The 18,197-nt window shown below is 49.2% G+C and overlaps 9 non-coding genes and 2 pseudogenes across 9 annotated transcripts; all 11 read right to left on the reverse strand.

Moving 5' to 3' along the window:
* Nucleotides 1–986: 986 nt before the first annotated feature.
* LOC141243093 (U2 spliceosomal RNA) lies at nt 987–1,173 on the reverse strand. Its single transcript, XR_012307413.1, has one exon. It is a non-coding gene; the product is annotated as a U2 spliceosomal RNA (small nuclear RNA).
* A 789-nt stretch (nt 1,174–1,962) lies between these two features.
* On the reverse strand, nt 1,963–2,053 carry LOC141243041 (U2 spliceosomal RNA; annotated as a pseudogene).
* Nucleotides 2,054–3,162: 1,109 nt separating this feature from the next.
* On the reverse strand, nt 3,163–3,353 carry LOC141243064 (U2 spliceosomal RNA). Its single transcript, XR_012307387.1, has one exon. It is a non-coding gene; the product is annotated as a U2 spliceosomal RNA (small nuclear RNA).
* Nucleotides 3,354–4,462: 1,109 nt separating this feature from the next.
* LOC141243074 (U2 spliceosomal RNA) lies at nt 4,463–4,653 on the reverse strand. Its single transcript, XR_012307396.1, has one exon. It is a non-coding gene; the product is annotated as a U2 spliceosomal RNA (small nuclear RNA).
* Nucleotides 4,654–5,765: 1,112 nt separating this feature from the next.
* LOC141243066 (U2 spliceosomal RNA) lies at nt 5,766–5,956 on the reverse strand. Its single transcript, XR_012307389.1, has one exon. It is a non-coding gene; the product is annotated as a U2 spliceosomal RNA (small nuclear RNA).
* Nucleotides 5,957–7,068: 1,112 nt separating this feature from the next.
* On the reverse strand, nt 7,069–7,251 carry LOC141243084 (U2 spliceosomal RNA). Its single transcript, XR_012307405.1, has one exon. It is a non-coding gene; the product is annotated as a U2 spliceosomal RNA (small nuclear RNA).
* A 524-nt stretch (nt 7,252–7,775) lies between these two features.
* On the reverse strand, nt 7,776–7,891 carry LOC141243094 (U2 spliceosomal RNA; annotated as a pseudogene).
* A 1,109-nt stretch (nt 7,892–9,000) lies between these two features.
* Nucleotides 9,001–9,191, reverse strand: LOC141243068 (U2 spliceosomal RNA). The gene has a single exon (XR_012307390.1). It is a non-coding gene; the product is annotated as a U2 spliceosomal RNA (small nuclear RNA).
* Nucleotides 9,192–10,300: 1,109 nt separating this feature from the next.
* On the reverse strand, nt 10,301–10,491 carry LOC141243069 (U2 spliceosomal RNA). Its single transcript, XR_012307391.1, has one exon. It is a non-coding gene; the product is annotated as a U2 spliceosomal RNA (small nuclear RNA).
* Nucleotides 10,492–11,601: 1,110 nt separating this feature from the next.
* On the reverse strand, nt 11,602–11,792 carry LOC141243070 (U2 spliceosomal RNA). Its single transcript, XR_012307392.1, has one exon. It is a non-coding gene; the product is annotated as a U2 spliceosomal RNA (small nuclear RNA).
* A 6,073-nt stretch (nt 11,793–17,865) lies between these two features.
* Nucleotides 17,866–18,055, reverse strand: LOC141243088 (U2 spliceosomal RNA). The gene has a single exon (XR_012307409.1). It is a non-coding gene; the product is annotated as a U2 spliceosomal RNA (small nuclear RNA).
* Nucleotides 18,056–18,197: the final 142 nt, after the last annotated feature.

Genomic DNA, 18,197 nt, shown 5'->3' on the forward strand with positions numbered 1-18,197 from the left:
CACTTTTCGGCTTGCTGCTGCTGCAATCCACGCGTTTTAGATCTGCATAACTCCACCTCTTTAAACACAGCACCCTCACCCCCTGCTGTTCCCACCCGCCTCAACACCGTTGGAAGGGAGGAGAACCAATTAAGGCGGGGGGTGGGGTGGAACGAGCAGCTGTCTACCCTTAGCAGGAGGGCTGCTGATTACTTACCTCTCCTGCTGCTGCTGGCTGTCCAGCAGCAGACTGAAGGTGGCTGCTGCTGTGCGCAGGTATATAAAGGCTCAGAGCCTATTATGACACGCGCAGCCAGCGTTCCATTGCCACATTCCATCTACTGCAGGCAGGATACCTGGCTGGCTGAATGTCGCTGAGAAGCTCACAGAGACTGCCATAAGCAACAGTTTAACAGAATGCCACAGACTAATCAACCAAACTTTTTGGGTTGGGTTCTCTTTTATAGTCTGCAGGCATTAATTGAAAGAAGTCAGTGTTCCAGCAGAGGGAGACAACGTTTCAGAAAAGGCATTGTAGCAAACCAAAAAAGAAATTTTAAGCGCAGCAGAGTAACCAGCGCACATACCTGTTAGCTCAGGTGAGTTTAAAAGGCTGCTGTTGATAACAAGGGCATTTGCTAAATAGATGGTGTGTGTGCAACAATATACTGAAAGGTCAATTATATTGTGCAGCTTATCTCACCACCTGTAGTTATTTAGGTGAAAGCTCCAAAATGCTTGCCTAATATGTCTGTTTATCCAAAAGGAAGTAAAGAGGGAGAGCTAGAAAGATAGCATTGCGTTACATTACATGGCAATGCAATGCACAGTTGCTGAAGTTGAACCAAAATGAGCTTGTCATCTGGCTTCTGCAACTTTGAACATGAAAAATCCAATGAGGAGAAGAAAAGCAAAGCCAAAGAGTCCATCCCAAAATCCGACAAACAAGCAAAATGAACAAAAAACATTGAATTCAATACTTTCTGATTTTAGAAACTGCATTAAAGAAGGGGTGCACCGGTCCTGGAGATACTGCAATACCAGGTCAATGCGTGGAGTGGACAGAGCAAGCTCTTTTTCCATCTCCCTGTTCTAAAAATCCATTTAATATATGGTCCCCAGATAGGGGACGTATCAGATATTAAACTGATAAGAACAGAATTTTTTTTTTTTTTATCGAAAGCCCGAATTCATGTACAAAACCCGAGTGCGCTTAAAAAAGTGACAAGTGCCACAAAAAAAGTGCACTAGGATGCTGGTCTTCTTGAAACCCTCTCCAAAAGGAGAAGGGTCCCCCAAACCATTCCCCGTCCCTCCGAGCCAAAAGGCCACAGCGAGGAACAGGGACAAAAAGCCACCTCCAGCCGAAGCCAGAGGCGACCCAATCTTACCCCCAGCACCTGCCCGAGTTCTCACCCGAGCAAGGCACTGGGAGCCAAAGACTGTGCTCCCCTCCCGGAAGAGGGGAGCTAACAACGCTCTCCTCCCGAAAGAGGAGAGCCAGGGGGGTTCAGGGGGGAGCGGAACCTGATGGCCACACACTCCCCCCCTAGACCTGCCAAGAGAGGAACCCGTAAGGGAACCGCATCCCGACAAAATCCTAGTAGGACGTGACACACGTGAATAAGTGGACACACAGTGACAAAGAAATTAAATAAATAGTGAAGGTTTCACAGTATAATACTGCCCGGACCTTCGACCGGGAATTGAAAAATTCCCCATCCTAAGGCCAGAAGGCCCGGAATAAGGGTGTGTGCAAAGAAAGAAAATTTGAAGTGCTTGTGCAAATGTGCCATAAACTCAAGTGGGGTTCCCAATCCCAGTGAGTTAAGGCACCCCAGGGTCACCACTCCTGGGGCACTTCACACTTCGGGCTTTCGATCTTCCCCGGCCCAATGGCGTCGATCCTGGGGGGCCATGCTTTCCACCAGATGACTATATTAGCCACCTGGCGTACTAACAAGCGCCTAAACCCCAGTGTGCATAATGTATCAATCTACTAGGCGGCCAACATCCAAAACCGCCTTTTCGAAAGATACTACACTTGATCTTAGCCAAAAGGCCGAGAAGCGATAACCAGAATTGGTTTCGAACTACGGAGCCACCCAAGGATCCTGAAGAGTCCATTTGTGGAGATGAGCTCCTGGACTCCCGTTAAGAAGACATGTTGTCAACCTCTAGATCCCTTACATGCCTGCACTTTTCGGCTTGCTGCTGCTGCAATCCACGCGTTTTAGATCTGCATAACTCCACCTCTTTAAACACAGCACCCTCACCCCCTGCTGTTCCCACCCGCCTCAACACCGTTGGAAGGGAGGAGAACCAATTAAGGCGGGGGGTGGGGTGGAACGAGCAGCTGTCTACCCTTAGCAGGAGGGCTGCTGATTACTTACCTCTCCTGCTGCTGCTGGCTGTCCAGCAGCAGACTGAAGGTGGCTGCTGCTGTGCGCAGGTATATAAAGGCTCAGAGCCTATTATGACACGCGCAGCCAGCGTTCCATTGCCACATTCCATCTACTGCAGGCAGGATACCTGGCTGGCTGAATGTCGCTGAGAAGCTCACAGAGACCGCCATAAGCAACAGTTTAACAGAATGCCACAGACTAATCAACCAAACTTTTTGGGTTGGGTTCTCTTTTATAGTCTGCAGGCATTAATTGAAAGAAGTCAGTGTTCCAGCAGAGGGAGACAACGTTTCAGAAAAGGCATTGTAGCAAACCAAAAAAGAAATTTTAAGCGCAGCAGAGTAACCAGCGCACATACCTGTTAGCTCAGGTGAGTTTAAAAGGCTGCTGTTGATAACAAGGGCATTTGCTAAATAGATGGTGTGTGTGCAACAATATACTGAAAGGTCAATTATATTGTGCAGCTTATCTCACCACCTGTAGTTATTTAGGTGAAAGCTCCAAAATGCTTGCCTAATATGTCTGTTTATCCAAAAGGAAGTAAAGAGGGAGAGCTAGAAAGATAGCATTGCGTTACATTACATGGCAATGCAATGCACAGTTGCTGAAGTTGAACCAAAATGAGCTTGTCATCTGGCTTCTGCAACTTTGAACATGAAAAATCCAATGAGGAGAAGAAAAGCAAAGCCAAAGAGTCCATCCCAAAATCCGACAAACAAGCAAAATGAACAAAAAACATTGAATTCAATACTTTCTGATTTTAGAAACTGCATTAAAGAAGGGGTGCACCGGTCCTGGAGATACTGCAATACCAGGTCAATGCGTGGAGTGGACAGAGCAAGCTCTTTTTCCATCTCCCTGTTCTAAAAATCCATTTAATATATGGTCCCCAGATAGGGGACGTATCAGATATTAAACTGATAAGAACAGATACTACACTTGATCTTAGCCAAAAGGCCGAGAAGCGATAACCAGAATTGGTTTCGAACTACGGAGCCACCCAAGGATCCTGAAGAGTCCATTTGTGGAGATGAGCTCCTGGACTCCCGTTAAGAAGACATGTTGTCAACCTCTAGATCCCTTACATGCCTGCACTTTTCGGCTTGCTGCTGCTGCAATCCACGCGTTTTAGATCTGCATAACTCCACCTCTTTAAACACAGCACCCTCACCCCCTGCTGTTCCCACCCGCCTCAACACCGTTGGAAGGGAGGAGAACCAATTAAGGCGGGGGGTGGGGTGGAACGAGCAGCTGTCTACCCTTAGCAGGAGGGCTGCTGATTACTTACCTCTCCTGCTGCTGCTGGCTGTCCAGCAGCAGACTGAAGGTGGCTGCTGCTGTGCGCAGGTATATAAAGGCTCAGAGCCTATTATGACACGCGCAGCCAGCGTTCCATTGCCACATTCCATCTACTGCAGGCAGGATACCTGGCTGGCTGAATGTCGCTGAGAAGCTCACAGAGACCGCCATAAGCAACAGTTTAACAGAATGCCACAGACTAATCAACCAAACTTTTTGGGTTGGGTTCTCTTTTATAGTCTGCAGGCATTAATTGAAAGAAGTCAGTGTTCCAGCAAAGGGAGACAACGTTTCAGAAAAGGCATTGTAGCAAACCAAAAAAGAAATTTTAAGCGCAGCAGAGTAACCAGCGCACATACCTGTTAGCTCAGGTGAGTTTAAAAGGCTGCTGTTGATAACAAGGGCATTTGCTAAATAGATGGTGTGTGTGCAACAATATACTGAAAGGTCAATTATATTGTGCAGCTTATCTCACCACCTGTAGTTATTTAGGTGAAAGCTCCAAAATGCTTGCCTAATATGTCTGTTTATCCAAAAGGAATTAAAGAGGGAGAGCTAGAAAGATAGCATTGCATTACATTACATGGCAATGCAATGCACAGTTGCTGAAGTTGAACCAAAATGAGCTTGTCATCTGGCTTCTGCAACTTTGAACATGAAAAATCCAATGAGGAGAAGAAAAGCAAAGCTAAAGAGTCCATCCCAAAATCCGACAAACAAGCAAAATGAACAAAAAACAATGAATTCAATACTTTCTGATTTTAGAAACTGCATTAAAGAAGGGGTGCACCGGTCCTGGAGATACTGCAATACCAGGTCAATGCGTGGAGTGGACAGAGCAAGCTCTTTTTCCATCTCCCTGTTCTAAAAATCCATTTAATATATGGTCCCCAGATAGGGGACGTATCAGATATTAAACTGATAAGAACAGATACTACACTTGATCATAGCCAAAAGGCCGAGAAGCGATAACCAGAATTGGTTTCGAACTACGGAGCCACCCAAGGATCCTGAAGAGTCCATTTGTGGAGATGAGCTCCTGGACTCCCGTTAAGAAGACATGTTGTCAACCTCTAGATCCCTTACATGCCTGCACTTTTCGGCTTGCTGCTGCTGCAATCCACGCGTTTTAGATCTGCATAACTCCACCTCTTTAAACACAGCACCCTCACCCCCTGCTGTTCCCACCCGCCTCAACACCGTTGGAAGGGAGGAGAACCAATTAAGGCGGGGGGTGGGGTGGAACGAGCAGCTGTCTACCCTTAGCAGGAGGGCTGCTGATTACTTACCTCTCCTGCTGCTGCTGCTGGCTGTCCAGCAGCAGACTGAAGGTGGCTGCTGCTGTGCGCAGGTATATAAAGGCTCAGAGCCTATTATGACACGCGCAGCCAGCGTTCCATTGCCACATTCCATCTACTGCAGGCAGGATACCTGGCTGGCTGAATGTCGCTGAGAAGCTCACAGAGACCGCCATAAGCAACAGTTTAACAGAATGCCACAGACTAATCAACCAAACTTTTTGGGTTGGGTTCTCTTTTATAGTCTGCAGGCATTAATTGAAAGAAGTCAGTGTTCCAGCAGAGGGAGACAACGTTTCAGAAAAGGCATTGTAGCAAACCAAAAAAGAAATTTTAAGCGCAGCAGAGTAACCAGCGCACATACCTGTTAGCTCAGGTGAGTTTAAAAGGCTGCTGTTGATAACAAGGGCATTTGCTAAATAGATGGTGTGTGTGCAACAATATACTGAAAGGTCAATTACATTGTGCAGCTTATCTCACCACCTGTAGTTATTTAGGTGAAAGCTCCAAAATGCTTGCCTAATATGTCTGTTTATCCAAAAGGAAGTAAAGAGGGAGAGCTAGAAAGATAGCATTGCGTTACATTACATGGCAATGCAATGCACAGTTGCTGAAGTTGAACCAAAATGAGCTTGTCATCTGGCTTCTGCAACTTTGAACATGAAAAATCCAATGAGGAGAAGAAAAGCAAAGCCAAAGAGTCCATCCCAAAATCCGACAAACAAGCAAAATGAACAAAAAACATTGAATTCAATACTTTCTGATTTTAGAAACTGCATTAAAGAAGGGGTGCACCGGTCCTGGAGATACTGCAATACCAGGTCAATGCGTGGAGTGGACAGAGCAAGCTCTTTTTCCATCTCCCTGTTCTAAAAATCCATTTAATATATGGTCCCCAGATAGGGGACGTATCAGATATTAAACTGATAAGAACAGATACTACACTTGATCTTAGCCAAAAGGCCGAGAAGCGATAACCAGAATTGGTTTCGAACTACGGAGCCACCCAAGGATCCTGAAGAGTCCATTTGTGGAGATGAGCTCCTGGACTCCCGTTAAGAAGACATGTTGTCAACCTCTAGATCCCTTACATGCCTGCACTTTTCGGCTTGCTGCTGCTGCAATCCACGCGTTTTAGATCTGCATAACTCCACCTCTTTAAACACAGCACCCTCACCCCCTGCTGTTCCCACCCGCCTCAACACCGTTGGAAGGGAGGAGAACCAATTAAGGCGGGGGGTGGGGTGGAACGAGCAGCTGTCTACCCTTAGCAGGAGGGCTGCTGATTACTTACCTCTCCTGCTGCTGCTGCTGGCTGTCCAGCAGCAGACTGAAGGTGGCTGCTGCTGTGCGCAGGTATATAAAGGCTCAGAGCCTATTATGACACGCGCAGCCAGCGTTCCATTGCCACATTCCATCTACTGCAGGCAGGATACCTGGCTGGCTGAATGTCGCTGAGAAGCTCACAGAGACCGCCATAAGCAACAGTTTAACAGAATGCCACAGACTAATCAACCAAACTTTTTGGGTTGGGTTCTCTTTTATAGTCTGCAGGCATTAATTGAAAGAAGTCAGTGTTCCAGCAGAGGGAGACAACGTTTCAGAAAAGGCATTGTAGCAAACCAAAAAAGAAATTTTAAGCGCAGCAGAGTAACCAGCGCACATACCTGTTAGCCCAGGTGAGTTTAAAAGGCTGCTGTTGATAACAAGGGCATTTGCTAAATAGATGGTGTGTGTGCAACAATATACTGAAAGGTCAATTATATTGTGCAGCTTATCTCACCACCTGTAGTTATTTAGGTGAAAGCTCCAAAATGCTTGCCTAATATGTCTGTTTATCCAAAAGGAAGTAAAGAGGGAGAGCTAGAAAGATAGCATTGCGTTACATTACATGGCAATGCAATGCACAGTTGCTGAAGTTGAACCAAAATGAGCTTGTCATCTGGCTTCTGCAACTTTGAACATGAAAAATCCAATGAGGAGAAGAAAAGCAAAGCCAAAGAGTCCATCCCAAAATCCGACAAACAAGCAAAATGAACAAAAAACATTGAATTCAATACTTTCTGATTTTAGAAACTGCATTAAAGAAGGGGTGCACCGGTCCTGGAGATACTGCAATACCAGGTCAATGCGTGGAGTGGACAGAGCAAGCTCTTTTTCCATCTCCCTGTTCTAAAAATCCATTTAATATATGGTCCCCAGATAGGGGACGTATCAGATATTAAACTGATAAGAACAGATTTTTTTGATTGAAGCTGCATCCAAGGCACTGAAAAATGTGACCGAAGTCACACCAAAACAGCGCACGAGGCGAGGATTCATGTGGACCCTTCCCGGAGGAGAGGGTCCCCAATAAACCATCCCCATCCCTCCGAGCCAGAAGGCCACAGCGAGGGTCAGGGATCTCCGATGCTCTCCCTAGCCGAAGCCGGAGAAGAGCCGTTTTCGTGCTCCCAGCTTCCATCTAGGCTGCCACCCTAGTGGAGCTGGAGCCTGTGTTGGTTTCTCAGCCCAAAGCTGACCGGACCTCCGACCGGGTTTATAAAAATTCCCCTTCCTAGCCCGGAGGCCAGGAATAGGGGGGGTTGCTCAGAAAGTATGATTGGCAAAGGTGCGGCGTGCTACGAAGCCAAGTCTTTCTGGGGTTCCCAGTCCCAGTAAGCTTGGACTCCCACCAGGGCGCCTACTCCTGGGGCACATTGCTCCAAAGCCCTCACACTTACCCAGCCTAGTGACTTCGATCCTGGAGGGCCATGTTTTCCATCAGATAACTCTATGAGCCACCTGGCGTACTAACAAGTGCATCAAACCAGTGTGTAATATGCATCAATTTACTAGGGCAGCCCAAGGACAAAACTGCCTTTTCAAAAGATACTACACTTGATCTTAGCCAAAAGGCCGAGAAGCGATAACCAGAATTGGTTTCGAACTACGGAGCCACCCAAGGATCCTGAAGAGTCCATTTGTGGAGATGAGCTCCTGGACTCCCGTTAAGAAGACATGTTGTCAACCTCTAGATCCCTTACATGCCTGCACTTTTCGGCTTGCTGCTGCTGCAATCCACGCGTTTTAGATCTGCATAACTCCACCTCTTTAAACACAGCACCCTCACCCCCTGCTGTTCCCACCCGCCTCAACACCGTTGGAAGGGAGGAGAACCAATTAAGGCGGGGGGTGGGGTGGAACGAGCAGCTGTCTACCCTTAGCAGGAGGGCTGCTGATTACTTACCTCTCCTGCTGCTGCTGGCTGTCCAGCAGCAGACTGAAGGTGGCTGCTGCTGTGCGCAGGTATATAAAGGCTCAGAGCCTATTATGACACGCGCAGCCAGCGTTCCATTGCCACATTCCATCTACTGCAGGCAGGATACCTGGCTGGCTGAATGTCGCTGAGAAGCTCACAGAGACCGCCATAAGCAACAGTTTAACAGAATGCCACAGACTAATCAACCAAACTTTTTGGGTTGGGTTCTCTTTTATAGTCTGCAGGCATTAATTGAAAGAAGTCAGTGTTCCAGCAGAGGGAGACAACGTTTCAGAAAAGGCATTGTAGCAAACCAAAAAAGAAATTTTAAGCGCAGCAGAGTAACCAGCGCACATACCTGTTAGCTCAGGTGAGTTTAAAAGGCTGCTGTTGATAACAAGGGCATTTGCTAAATAGATGGTGTGTGTGCAACAATATACTGAAAGGTCAATTATATTGTGCAGCTTATCTCACCACCTGTAGTTATTTAGGTGAAAGCTCCAAAATGCTTGCCTAATATGTCTGTTTATCCAAAAGGAAGTAAAGAGGGAGAGCTAGAAAGATAGCATTGCGTTACATTACATGGCAATGCAATGCACAGTTGCTGAAGTTGAACCAAAATGAGCTTGTCATCTGGCTTCTGCAACTTTGCACATGAAAAATCCAATGAGGAGAAGAAAAGCAAAGCCAAAGAGTCCATCCCAAAATCCGACAAACAAGCAAAATGAACAAAAAACATTGAATTCAATACTTTCTGATTTTAGAAACTGCATTAAAGAAGGGGTGCACCGGTCCTGGAGATACTGCAATACCAGGTCAATGCGTGGAGTGGACAGAGCAAGCTCTTTTTCCATCTCCCTGTTCTAAAAATCCATTTAATATATGGTCCCCAGATAGGGGACGTATCAGATATTAAACTGATAAGAACAGATACTACACTTGATCTTAGCCAAAAGGCCGAGAAGCGATAACCAGAATTGGTTTCGAACTACGGAGCCACCCAAGGATCCTGAAGAGTCCATTTGTGGAGATGAGCTCCTGGACTCCCGTTAAGAAGACATGTTGTCAACCTCTAGATCCCTTACATGCCTGCACTTTTCGGCTTGCTGCTGCTGCAATCCACGCGTTTTAGATCTGCATAACTCCACCTCTTTAAACACAGCACCCTCACCCCCTGCTGTTCCCACCCGCCTCAACACCGTTGGAAGGGAGGAGAACCAATTAAGGCGGGGGGTGGGGTGGAACGAGCAGCTGTCTACCCTTAGCAGGAGGGCTGCTGATTACTTACCTCTCCTGCTGCTGCTGGCTGTCCAGCAGCAGACTGAAGGTGGCTGCTGCTGTGCGCAGGTATATAAAGGCTCAGAGCCTATTATGACACGCGCAGCCAGCATTCCATTGCCACATTCCATCTACTGCAGGCAGGATACCTGGCTGGCTGAATGTCGCTGAGAAGCTCACAGAGACCGCCATAAGCAACAGTTTAACAGAATGCCACAGACTAATCAACCAAACTTTTTGGGTTGGGTTCTCTTTTATAGTCTGCAGGCATTAATTGAAAGAAGTCAGTGTTCCAGCAGAGGGAGACAACGTTTCAGAAAAGGCATTGTAGCAAACCAAAAAAGAAATTTTAAGCGCAGCAGAGTAACCAGCGCACATACCTGTTAGCCCAGGTGAGTTTAAAAGGCTGCTGTTGATAACAAGGGCATTTGCTAAATAGATGGTGTGTGTGCAACAATATACTGAAAGGTCAATTATATTGTGCAGCTTATCTCACCACCTGTAGTTATTTAGGTGAAAGCTCCAAAATGCTTGCCTAATATGTCTGTTTATCCAAAAGGAAGTAAAGAGGGAGAGCTAGAAAGATAGCATTGCGTTACATTACATGGCAATGCTATGCACAGTTGCTGAAGTTGAACCAAAATGAGCTTGTCATCTGGCTTCTGCAACTTTGAACATGAAAAATCCAATGAGGAGAAGAAAAGCAAAGCCAAAGAGTCCATCCCAAAATCCGACAAACAAGCAAAATGAACAAAAAACATTGAATTCAATACTTTCTGATTTTAGAAACTGCATTAAAGAAGGGGTGCACCGGTCCTGGAGATACTGCAATACCAGGTCAATGCGTGGAGTGGACAGAGCAAGCTCTTTTTCCATCTCCCTGTTCTAAAAATCCATTTAATATATGGTCCCCAGATAGGGGACGTATCAGATATTAAACTGATAAGAACAGATACTACACTTGATCTTAGCCAAAAGGCCGAGAAGCGATAACCAGAATTGGTTTCGAACTACGGAGCCACCCATGGATCCTGAAGAGTCCATTTGTGGAGATGAGCTCCTGGACTCCCGTTAAGAAGACATGTTGTCAACCTCTAGATCCCTTACATGCCTGCACTTTTCGGCTTGCTGCTGCTGCAATCCACGCGTTTTAGATCTGCATAACTCCACCTCTTTAAACACAGCACCCTCACCCCCTGCTGTTCCCACCCGCCTCAACACCGTTGGAAGGGAGGAGAACCAATTAAGGCGGGGGGGTGGGGTGGAACGAGCAGCTGTCTACCCTTAGCAGGAGGGCTGCTGATTACTTACCTCTCCTGCTGCTGCTGGCTGTCCAGCAGCAGACTGAAGGTGGCTGCTGCTGTGCGCAGGTATATAAAGGCTCAGAGCCTATTATGACACGCGCAGCCAGCGTTCCATTGCCACATTCCATCTACTGCAGGCAGGATACCTGGCTGGCTGAATGTCGCTGAGAAGCTCACAGAGACCGCCATAAGCAACAGTTTAACAGAATGCCACAGACTAATCAACCAAACTTTTTGGGTTGGGTTCTCTTTTATAGTCTGCAGGCATTAATTGAAAGAAGTCAGTGTTCCAGCAGAGGGAGACAACGTTTCAGAAAAGGCATTGTAGCAAACCAAAAAAGAAATTTTAAGCGCAGCAGAGTAACCAGCGCACATACCTGTTAGCTCAGGTGAGTTTAAAAGGCTGCTGTTGATAACAAGGGCATTTGCTAAATAGATGGTGTGTGTGCAACAATATACTGAAAGGTCAATTATATTGTGCAGCTTATCTCACCACCTGTAGTTATTTAGGTGAAAGCTCCAAAATGCTTGCCTAATATGTCTGTTTATCCAAAAGGAAGTAAAGAGGGAGAGCTAGAAAGATAGCATTGCGTTACATTACATGGCAATGCAATGCACAGTTGCTGAAGTTGAACCAAAATGAGCTTGTCATCTGGCTTCTGCAACTTTGAACATGAAAAATCCAATGAGGAGAAGAAAAGCAAAGCCAAAGAGTCCATCCCAAAATCCGACAAACAAGCAAAATGAACAAAAAACATTGAATTCAATACTTTCTGATTTTAGAAACTGCATTAAAGAAGGGGTGCACCGGTCCTGGAGATACTGCAATACCAGGTCAATGCGTGGAGTGGACAGAGCAAGCTCTTTTTCCATCTCCCTGTTCTAAAAATCCATTTAATATATGGTCCCCAGATAGGGGACGTATCAGATATTAAACTGATAAGAACAGATACTACACTTGATCTTAGCCAAAAGGCCGAGAAGCGATAACCAGAATTGGTTTCGAACTACGGAGCCACCCAAGGATCCTGAAGAGTCCATTTGTGGAGATGAGCTCCTGGACTCCCGTTAAGAAGACATGTTGTCAACCTCTAGATCCCTTACATGCCTGCACTTTTCGGCTTGCTGCTGCTGCAATCCACGCGTTTTAGATCTGCATAACTCCACCTCTTTAAACACAGCACCCTCACCCCCTGCTGTTCCCACCCGCCTCAACACCGTTGGAAGGGAGGAGAACCAATTAAGGCGGGGGGGTGGGGTGGAACGAGCAGCTGTCTATGTAGCACCCTGAGGATTCGGCTGCTACAGGGGTATTGCACCTCAACCCAGAGGTGTGATATTCCACTCCCGGGTAAGGATGGAGTGTGGAACTGAGCTCGGTAGGCTGCATGCACTACACACATCCCATTTCCGAGGAACAGACCAACGGTACTCCCACTTAGAAATGTGCAGGTACGACCGAGTCTGTTCCTGGCTGGAGTGGGAGGGGGGTGGTACATCCCAAGTAGTGTAGGGGCAGATAGGGGGAGCAGCCTGGGTAAAGATAGGAGCTCATTGGGTGCTGGTCACCTGAGCTCACACATAGAGGGAGTATATAAGGTGGGCACCATCAAAGATCAGGGTCAGTCTTTGCAGAGGAGTCAGTCTGTCAGAGTCAGTAAGAAGCAGAGGTCCAGATGAGCCTGCAGAGAGAGAGTGGAGCAGAGAAGGAAAGACCCAGAGAGGGAAAAAGAAAGGACTCTGAGAACCCAAATTCAATCCCCGGGTGAAGAGTCGGCAATAGGGTACCGGATCCCAAACTGGTGGGGGCAAAATCACACCCTAGCCAGAGACCGGAGGCCGTGGGCAGCATCTGCCACGGCCACCCACCACATCCACCCCGAAGGCAAACCACGTGGAGGGTCAGGGAACCCAAGGCCAAGGGTCTCCCAACAGAAGGCCCGAGGGAGCTGGACCTAGGTGGATCACTAGTGGGGACGGCCAGAGGAAAGGACAGAAGGAGAGCTCAGGGTCACGCTCCGGACTTGTTTGGGGGTTTGCTGAATCCAGGACCTGGTGGACGCAGCACGGCTCGGGTGGTCACTTGAAGCTGGAGTGACCGGAACATCAGCAGTGAGTAAATACCTTAAACTGCACAACCCGACTCTGTCTTCACTTAACATCTATGCTGCACCACCACAACCCCCATCCTCTGCACCTGACCCCCTGAGGCTATACCCCACCCGTTGGGGGTTATACTACCAAAAGCTGCACCAACACCATCAGCCTCAGCGGACCCTGCTGCAGCGGCGGCCATAGTGACCGCAATACAACGGGTGGCGTAGTCGACATTAAGAACTTTATAACATCTGTAGGACTGCCACATACTCTGAGCTTGACACCCTGGGCACGGACCGGGTCACAGCCACTCGGAAGACTACAACTCCCATCTGATCCGGCTCCGGATATTCCCCTAAAGAATATGGCCCAGGGGGCGCGTCAACTTTGGCGTAGTCGGCAGGATTACGTGCCCACAACAACCGGGTACTGCGTGCCTGAAGAAAAGAACGAGTTTACCTCAAAAAGAAGTCTCCTGCCGGTTCCGGAGGGTCCCCGCCATCGGACCCCATCACAGGTCGATTCCAGCCGGTTGTCCGCCATTAACAGCGTTTTCCCGCCATCTGCAGAGTTTCCCGCCACTGGGAGACGATTCCCGCCATTTCCAAAGGTTTCCCGCCTTGGAAGAGCGGACGCCATTATGGGCGTGCCAGAGGGTGGCAAGAGGCCACCTCCCATCGTGGGCCAGGACCGAAAATGGCGCCAAAAGTGGAAACCGCCCCCACCAACAGAGACTGTGATGCTAGAGGTGTCTGTCAGCGTGAAAGAACTGCCCCTGGAGCTGACAATCACCAAGAGGCCCCGGGACCGCCCTCGAAGTGGGAGGACTGAGAAGGAGAGAACAAAGATGGGTGTCGCTTGGAGGAGTCTGGAGCGAGCGCACCCGGAGGCAAGAAGCCTGGAGAAGAGTATCGGAGGAGCTTACCCGGAGATGGCGAGAAAGCAGAGCAGCACCGGCCCGTTGGCCAGGAGCCTGCTAGAAACAGAGGAGGGAGAGCAGAGCAGCACCGGCCCGCTGGCCAGGAGCCTGCTGGAGACAACAGAAGGAGAGCAGAGCAGCACCGACCCGTTGGTCAGGAGCCTGCTGGAAGCAACGACCCCACTAGGCCTAGTGGAGGTCCTAGCACAGCTCCCCCGAGACCGGGAGTGTGCGCAGACCGCTCTGGAGGGCCTCGCAAGGAGGATGGCCCGGGTGCAGCGAGAGACGTTGGCGGAGTGGAGCCGTGAGATGGCCCAGCAGACCGAGACCCGTCAGCGGAGCACGCCACCCGAGATGAGGAGACAGACCGCCTCTGAGGATGGCGCAGGAGGACTGAAGGCCGGAGACGGCGCCGAGAAGGGAGCCGAACGAAAGGAGGCAGGTAAAGGGGACGTCTCTACCCCAAACCGGGAAACCGCGTACCTGCCCCAGCTCCCCGTCGCAGAGCCCGAAGTATCCCCTGCCGTGCCCATCGCTGCAACGTCACCGCCGCAGACTAGGCCTCAAACGGGAGCCGCGACCCCTGTGACGTCACACGCCTCGACCCCGAGCGTGACCAAGCAGGAAGTACCACCAGCCTGGTCGCAAGGCCTAGTACCCCCGGGCGCCGCAATACCAACAGCGCCCCCTACCTCCGCGGAGCCCCCGGCCTGGTCGCAGGGCCAAGTAGCCCAGGGTGCCGCCGTCCTTACGGTGCCCTTCACCTTCCAGATACCCCAGGCCTGGCCACAAGGCCCGGGCAACCCGGGCGCTAACACCACTGCGCCCATAAGACCAAGAGTGCCGCATCTGGGAGAGGACCTGTTTATCCAACACACGTGCCCGGATGGGCAGCCTTTCATCTGGCCCCAGGAATATCATGAACTGGAACGGCAGAGGAAGGCTGGGGCCATGTGTGCACCCCTGATCCCGGCTCCAAAGCCCGTAAAGAGGATCTCACCCCCGCTAGAAGAGGCCCAATTTGAGTGGGACCCCACCGGAGAAGATCTCATGGGGTTCACTCAGGAGACTCGGGCAGCTGCAGCGGAGCGTGCTGAGTGCTGCCGCCAACAACTCAAGGTCTTTGAGAGGGAGCGGAGAGAGAGGCGGGTCCGGGAACAGCAAGCTCAAATAAGGAGCGCGGAGCAGAAGAGCCGGGCCAGGAGAGACCCCCGTGCAGCGCATAGTCCCCGCAGCACCGGGACTGTGATCAAGTTTAACATGCAGCATGGGTGGGGCTTCATCCGAGACCACCGCACCCCAGGCGACGTCTTCGTGACCAGGAGAGACGTTGAGTCCCACCTACCGGAGGGACACAGAGGTCGTGACCTTTACATCGGGGACGAGGTCACCTTCACCCGGCACAAGTGTGCCAAAGGACCCTACGCCCTCCATGTGCATCGCCTGACGGAGGAAGAGCTGCGGTGTGAGGAGGAAGAACAAGAGGACCCGGACGGGTCTGAAGCTAAAGGTAACCACAAAGAAAGAGCAGGAGGACGCCGTCGTTAAGTACAGCAGAGTACAAGCTGTATATAGTTGCCCGTCGGGGCACAGTGAACTGTTGCTAATATAGTCCCCGTTGGGACCAGCAAGTGTGAACTGTTTACCCGTTTATCCCTTAAATCCCACTGACCGAGGACTGAGAGCGGTCATTCCTCCCTAATACCTGGCCGAGGACTGAGAGCGGCCATATCCCCTGTATATAGTTGCGCGTCCTAAAGCGCTCCCTACTGGTTTTAAAGGAAAGCCACGAGTTTTTTTCAAGAAAAGACTGTCGCACTTTACCCGGTCACACGTTGCACAGTGACCGGAGGAGGAGCAGAGGCGACGAGAATGTTATTTGTATGAAAAGTTTTCTGATATATATATGATATTTTATATGTTTTTACTATGTTGTTTATATGAAAAAAAAAATTTGTATGTTTTGTGGTGTTTTGTTCTTACAGCCCGAGGACGTGCTGTGATTTACCAGGGGGGAATGTAGCACCCTGAGGATTCGGCTGCTACAGGGGTATTGCACCTCAACCCAGAGGTGTGATATTCCACTCCCGGGTAAGGATGGAGTGTGGAACTGAGCTCGGTAGGCTGCATGCACTACACACATCCCATTTCCGAGGAACAGACCAACGGTACTCCCACTTAGAAATGTGCAGGTACGACCGAGTCTGTTCCTGGCTGGAGTGGGAGGGGGGTGGTACATTCCAAGTAGTGTAGGGGCAGATAGGGGGAGCAGCCTGGGTAAAGATAGGAGCTCATTGGGTGCTGGTCACCTGAGCTCACACATAGAGGGAGTATATAAGGTGGGCACCATCAAAGATCAGGGTCAGTCTTTGCAGAGGAGTCAGTCTGTCAGAGTCAGTAAGAAGCAGAGGTCCAGATGAGCCTGCAGAGAGAGAGTGGAGCAGAGAAGGAAAGACCCAGAGAGGGAAAAAGAAAGGACTCTGAGAACCCAAATTCAATCCCCGGGTGAAGAGTCGGCAATAGGGTACCGGATCCCAAACTGGTGGGGGCAAAAGCACACCCTAGCCAGAGACCGGAGGCCGTGGGCAGCGTCTGCCACGGCCACCCACCACATCCACCCCGAAGGCAAACCACGTGGAGGGTCAGGGAACCCAAGGCCAAGGGTCTCCCAACAGAAGGCCCGAGGGAGCTGGACCTAGGTGGATCACTAGTGGGGACGGCCAGAGGAAAGGACAGAAGGAGAGCTCAGGGTCACGCTCCGGACTTGTTTGGGGGTTTGCTGAATCCAGGACCTGGTGGACGCAGCACGGCTCGGGTGGTCACTTGAAGCTGGAGTGACCGGAACATCAGCAGTGAGTAAATACCTTAAACTGCACAACCCGACTCTGTCTTCACTTAACATCTATGCTGCACCACCACAACCCCCATCCTCTGCACCTGACCCCCTGAGGCTATACCCCACCCGTTGGGGGTTATACTACCAAAAGCTGCACCAACACCATCAGCCTCAGCGGACCCTGCTGCAGCGGCGGCCATAGTGACCGCAATACAACGGGTGGCGTAGTCGACAGTAAGAACTTTATAACATCTGTAGGACTGCCACATACTCTGAGCTTGACACCCTGGGCACGGACCGGGTCACAGCCACTCGGAAGACTACAACTCCCATCTGATCCGGCTCCGGATATTCCCCTAAAGAATATGGCCCAGGGGGCGCGTCATCTACCCTTAGCAGGAGGGCTGCTGATTACTTACCTCTCCTGCTGCTGCTGGCTGTCCAGCAGCAGACTGAAGGTGGCTGCTGCTGTGCGCAGGTATATAAAGGCTCAGAGCCTATTATGACACGCGCAGCCAGCGTTCCATTGCCACATTCCATCTACTGCAGGCAGGATACCTGGCTGGCTGAATGTCGCTGAGAAGCTCACAGAGACCGCCATAAGCAACAGTTTAACAGAATGCCACAGACTAATCAACCAAACTTTTTGGGTTGGGTTCTCTTTTATAGTCTGCAGGCATTAATTGAAAGAAGTCAGTGTTCCAGCAGAGGGAGACAACGTTTCAGAAAAGGCATTGTAGCAAACCAAAAAAGAAATTTTAAGCGCAGCAGAGTAACCAGCGCACATACCTGTTAGCTCAGGTGAGTTTAAAAGGCTGCTGTTGATAACAAGGGCATTTGCTAAATAGATGGTGTGTGTGCAACAATATACTGAAAGGTCAATTATATTGTGCAGCTTATCTCACCACCTGTAGTTATTTAGGTGAAAGCTCCAAAATGCTTGCCTAATATGTCTGTTTATCCAAAAGGAAGTAAAGAGGGAGAGCTAGAAAGATAGCATTGCGTTACATTACATGGCAATGCAATGCACAGTTGCTGAAGTTGAACCAAAATGAGCTTGTCATCTGGCTTCTGCAACTTTGAACATGAAAAATCCAATGAGGAGAAGAAAAGCAAAGCCAAAGAGTCCATCCCAAAATCCGACAAACAAGCAAAATGAACAAAAAACATTGAATTCAATACTTTCTGATTTTAGAAACTGCATTAAAGAAGGGGTGCACCGGTCCTGGAGATACTGCAATACCAGGTCAATGCGTGGAGTGGACAGAGCAAGCTCTTTTTCCATCTCCCTGTTCTAAAAATCCATTTAATATATGGTCCCCAGATAGGGGACGTATCAGATATTAAACTGATAAGAACAGATCAGGTTTCAACATATTTTATTAAGTGCGTAAAAGATGGTTTACAATCAAAAACAACAACACAAACAGTACATTATTAAAACACAGAATTCCACCCATAAAAACCCCATATACGATTGGCATCCCTTCTCCCAATACATTTGACATCCCTCAAGTAATAAATATACATCTGGCTAAAAG

The sequence above is a fragment of the Phyllobates terribilis genome, unplaced genomic scaffold (genome assembly GCF_046119375.1).
Source record: "Phyllobates terribilis strain yellow unplaced genomic scaffold, ASM4611937v1 Scaffold_1114__1_contigs__length_410381, whole genome shotgun sequence".
Taxonomy (NCBI): domain Eukaryota; kingdom Metazoa; phylum Chordata; class Amphibia; order Anura; family Dendrobatidae; genus Phyllobates; species Phyllobates terribilis.